This window comes from Suricata suricatta, chromosome 3, assembly GCF_006229205.1.
Source record: "Suricata suricatta isolate VVHF042 chromosome 3, meerkat_22Aug2017_6uvM2_HiC, whole genome shotgun sequence".
Classification (NCBI taxonomy): domain Eukaryota; kingdom Metazoa; phylum Chordata; class Mammalia; order Carnivora; family Herpestidae; genus Suricata; species Suricata suricatta.
The window spans coordinates 91243847-91249177 of NC_043702.1; the positions used below are offsets into that span (position 1 = coordinate 91243847).

General features: G+C 38.1%; 1 pseudogene; it reads left to right on the forward strand.

Moving 5' to 3' along the window:
- Window positions 1-2514: 2514 nt before the first annotated feature.
- Window positions 2515-2724, forward strand: LOC115286532 (annotated as a pseudogene).
- Window positions 2725-5331: the final 2607 nt, after the last annotated feature.

A 5331-nucleotide genomic window follows, 5' to 3' on the forward strand; every position in this document is an offset into this window, starting at 1 on the left:
TTGCACTCATAGGTCTAACAGGAGAACAGGAGAAACCTAATGGAGGACCAGGGGGAGGGGAAGAGGGAAAGAGAGTTGGGGAGAGAGAGGGACGCAAAACCTGAGAGACAATTGAATACTGAAAACGAACCAAGGGTTGAAGGAGGAGGGGGAGGGAGGGAAAGAGGTGGTGGTGATGGAGGAGGGCACTTGTGGGGAAGAGCACTGGGTGGTATATGGAAACCAATTTGACAATAAACTATTTAAAAAATAAATAATAAAAAAAGAGTGTCGCAGAATACAAAGGATAGAATAAGAAAGTCTAAAAGGAGTATAACAGAAGTGCTAAAAGAGAGGAAAGAGAAGTTGGAGGATGTGGGTTTGGCTTTAGGCTTTGTCCAGTAAAGCCAAGGATGGCAGAAAGGACTCCATGCAAGTCAAGAGAGGTGAGAAAGAGGCCAAGGAAAGTCTCTCCAAGCTGCTCTCACGCTCCCATATTTATTGATCATACATTTAGGGAAACAATTAACAATACATTGGTAGGCTACATGCCAGTAAGAATGTATAGAAAATGTGCAGAAAAATAAGTTAAGACAGAGTATTCCATGTGATAACATGGCATAAGGAATTTGTGAGTATAGGCAGGACCTAACCCCTAGATATACATTACAAGATGATGCTAGATCAGCGTACTATGGCTGCTGTTTTCAGCAAGGCCAGAAGGCAGTTTTCTGCTTTGCAATGCATTCCCTGTACTCTCCTAGCCCAGGACAGAGCTCCTGGATTTCTCACAGGAGGAGATAATGCAGGAGATAATAGCTAAGAATTTTCCAGAGCTGATGAGCTAACAGATCCAAGAATCAAAAACTATCAAAAACTAATCAAGAAAGACTGACAGAAAGAACTTCATTTCTAGAAACCTGTAGTGAAACTACAAAACAGTAATAATAAAGATTAGATCCTATGAACTGCTGAGAGAAAAATAGTGGCTTAAAAACTCAGCAATTAGGCTGTCAGCCAACTTCTCACAGCAATGATGGGAGCCACAGGAGAATAGAAAATATGGTCAAAAGGCTGATATGCATGAACTGTCAACCTAGAATTATATACTTTGTAAATTTTAGGTTAAAACTGAGTTTGCTACTGACAGACCCAATCTTAAGGAACTCTTAATGATGTACTTCAGAAAGAAGGAAAAAGATTCTAGAAAGAAGGTCTGAAATATAAGAATGAGTGGGAAGGAGAGAAACTCATAATCATATAAGTCAATCTAAATAATATTAAATATTTAAAATAATGCCAGTAATAACAATGATAATGGCTTCATTTCAGAGTTCTATTACTTGAAAAAGGTTGTTTAACCATACGTTTGGCTTTCTCTCCAAGTTATGCTCTCTTGCCAGCTAATCTCCTAATTTTAACATCTTTTGCAATATGGATAGGCTGAATTTTTCTTAAGTCACTCAGTCCTGATTCCTTTTTTCTTACTAGTTTTTTTTTTTTGAGAGAGAGAGCATGAGTGGCAGAGCATGAGAGAGAGAAAATCTTAAGCAAGCTCCATGTTCAGTATGGAACCTGACACAGGGTTTGATCCGACAACCCTGGAATCATGACCTGAGCCAAAGTCAAGAGTCAACTGACTGAAACATCTAGGTGCCCCTCTTACTAGTTTTTCAATCTTTTTCTTCTTGCATTTTACTATAAGCACCAAGAAGGATCCAGGTAGAACTTCTAATATGTTGCTTGGAAATTTCCTCAGCCAAATATCTGCTTCGTCACTTACAAATTTTTATTTCTACATAAATGTAGAACACACAATTGAGTTATGTTTTCTGCCACTGTATAACAAGGATCTCCTTTCCTTCACTTTCTATCATGCTCCTCATTTCCCTCTGACTCATCATCATCTTTCTCTCAATGATCTATTTATGATGGTTTATGTATTCTCTAAGCTAAAACAGGCTTTCTCTACCATACTCCTCATTTCTTTCTGAGCTTTCACTGGCAGAATCATTTAGGTCTACATTTCCATTAGCAGTCCATTCAAGGCAATTTAGGATTTTTTTTCTATTGCACACCTCGAGTTTCTTCCACCATCTACCCCTTCCTTACTCAGTTCCAAAACCACTCACATTTTGTTGTATTTGTTACCCTCTTTTTGAAAACCATGTCAGTTTTCAATCGCTGCTATAACAAAGATTACATCCTTGTGGTTTAAACCAACACAAATTTATTCTCTTACAGTTTTGGAAGTCAGGTGTCTAAAAGGGCTGTTTTTTCTGCTGAGAGATCTAGAAAAGAATCTGCAGATAAATCTGCCTTCTAGAGACTGTCTGTATCTTTGGCTCAGACCTGCTCCTCCATCTTCAAAGCCAGCGGTGTAATATCTTGCAATCCCTCTCAGTTTCTGTCATCACACCACCTTTTTTTTTTACTCTAACCCTTTATCTCTCTCTTGTAAGGATTCATGTGGGCTCTAATGGGTAATCTGGGGTAATCCACAACCAGCTGCCTGCTTGCCTGCCCCTTATAACCATGCCTCACAAAATTGAAGAAATCAAGGACTTTCTGCTCATGGCCAGACAAAAGGATGCCAAGTCTGTCAAGACCAAGAAAAATAAGGATAGTGTGAAGTTTAAAGTCCAATGCAAGAGATACTTTTACACTTTGGTCACAGACAAAGAGAAGGCAGAGACACTGACGCAGTCTCTGGCCCCAGATTTGGCTGTAAAGGAGCTGAAATGAACCCAGCACAGTGATTTGAACTATATTAAAATTTTAAAAATTATTTTTAAATACCCCATGTAATTATATTGGACCCATCCAGATAACCTAGGATTATTTCCCCATCTTAAAATCTTTAACATTATCACATTTTTAAAGTCCTTTTAACCATATAAAGTAGCATTTTCACAGGTACTGGGAATAGGACATGGAAACCTCTCAGTAGGGAGCATTATTTGGCCAAAACAATTAGGAATGGTGAAATTTCCAAAGTAAGTACTAAAAAAATATACACAGAGTATATAACTTTCAGCGTCATTAAGTAGAAATCGAAATAAGAAAAAAATCAACTTAAAGATAGTTTGCTTCTTTTAAAATTATTTTTAATGTTTATTTTTGAGAGAGAGGGAGACAGAACACAAGCAGGGGTGGGGTGTGCAGACACACACACACACACATACACACACACACACACACACACACACACACACACACACACAGAATCTGAAGCAGTCTCCAGACTCTGAACTATTAGCACAGAGCCTGACATGGGGCTTAAACCCATGGATAGTGAGATCACGACCTGAGATCAAGTCAGGGACTTAACTAACTGAACCACCCAGGCATGCCCACCCCCCAAAAAAGTCAACTTAAAAGAAGGCAAGGTGGAATTTAAGGAAAGGTATTAAGCAGGCTGTGTTTTAGCTTATGGGCAAATAACAAATTGTATCATGTATCTTGAATATATCATAGATAAGCTGCTATATAATGAATGCCACTTCAGATAGCTATGAAATTAGGTGATTAACTAGTTGTTACTTAACCTTCTAATTTCTGTATAAGTCTAATTACATGAAATAGAAGTTGGGGTTCTGATTTTTTACTTTGCTTTTCTGTTTGGAGTGTCATTGTAACTACTGTATTGTAAATGATGGAAAATAATTGCATATGATAAAAAAATAGTGTTATATTCTAAAAAATAAATAAATAAATTTACAAAAAAAGTTAAAAAAATAATAAATAAAATGTAAATTTAAAAGAAAGAAGGCAATAGAGAGGAATAAAGAAACAAAGAAAAAGTAGGCAAGTAGAAAGCACAAAATAAAATTTCAGAAATAACCAAATCCAGCTAAATGTTGTTTATTAGAAACACATTTAAATTATAAGGCTAGAGACAGTTCAAAAGTAAAAAGGAAAGAATAAATAAAAGAAGTAAATTCTAACCAAAAGAAAATTATGGTAGCCATGTCTGTCATAAACACTTCACAGTAGTCCAAATAAAAGAGATTACAATACAATACAAAAAGCGTTGTTGGGGCACCTGGGTGGCTCAGTTGGGTTGAGTGTCCGACTTCAGCTCAGGTCATGATCTCACGGTTTGTGGGTTCGAGCCCTGCATCAGGCTCTGTGCTGACAGCTAGCTCAGAGCCTGGGAGCCTGCTCTCTCTCTGACCCTCCCCAGCTAGCACTGTATCTCTCTGTCTCTCAAAAATAAATAAAAAACATTTTTTAAAAAACCCAAAAAGCATTGTTAAGGCAAAGGAGGATCACTGTAATAATAAAAGGCTCAGCTAAGTACAAAGCTATAATAATTCTAAATTTGGCATACCAGATTGCCTCAATATATGCAATGCACACATGTATTACAAATATATATGTATATTTGCAAATCTTCCAACACATGTCTCTCAATTATTGATAAGTCAAATAAAAATTATCTACAGGGAGCTACAGAGAGAGACCCCAATGCTGGGGAACCACCAAAGAATCTCAAAAGCATTTCACAAGAGAAAGGGAAAGAGAACATGTGAAGCTCCAGCCTGCCCACAGAACTCGAAGCCATTTTACCACAGGGTCATTTAATTAGCATTTGTCCTATAGTCCTAACATTTCTTCTCTCTCTGCTTTGGTTCTACTCAAGAAGGAGGAGAAATGCCAGTTGGGAAAGGAGAAGAAAGACTCATGTACCTGCTTAAGGGGAAGAAGTCTTACCTTTCAATGAGGATGGAAGAGAGTATTATAGTTTAGTGAGTATTTTAACTTTTCCGGCTAAGATGGTTTGCGATTTCAAATGATCTTAGGAATGTTTATTACCTAAAAGTGAGTAGGTTGCATACGTTTTCATCTGGAGGGAAGAGGAAGACTACCCTCACCAAGCAGTATTAAAGGGAAAGTGGAAAATTTAAAATGATGCATATATAATGACATCCAGTGACTCCTGTGTGTTTGGAGTATCTATAACAGAAGAGGACAATGCTTTTATTTTTGTTTATAAAGACAAGCAAGCTTTTTGGCTAAATAAGCGAGAAGTTATAGGTTCCTCAAGCAAACGCATTACACCCTGTCATTTCCCACTACAGTAATGAGGAAAGTAACCACAAAAAGGAAAATAGTATAAGATCTCATCTTCACATTTAAGAAAATGAATTATAAATCAGATGAGGGGCGCCTGGGTGGCTCAGTCAGTTGAGCGTCCGACTTCAGCCCAGGTCACGATCTCATGGTTTGTGGGTTCGAGCCCCACATCAGGCTCTGTGCTGACAGCTAGCTCAGAGGCTGGAGCCTGCTTCGGATTCTGTGTCTCCCTCTCTCTCCTACCCTCCGCTGCTCGCACTGTCTCTCTCTGTC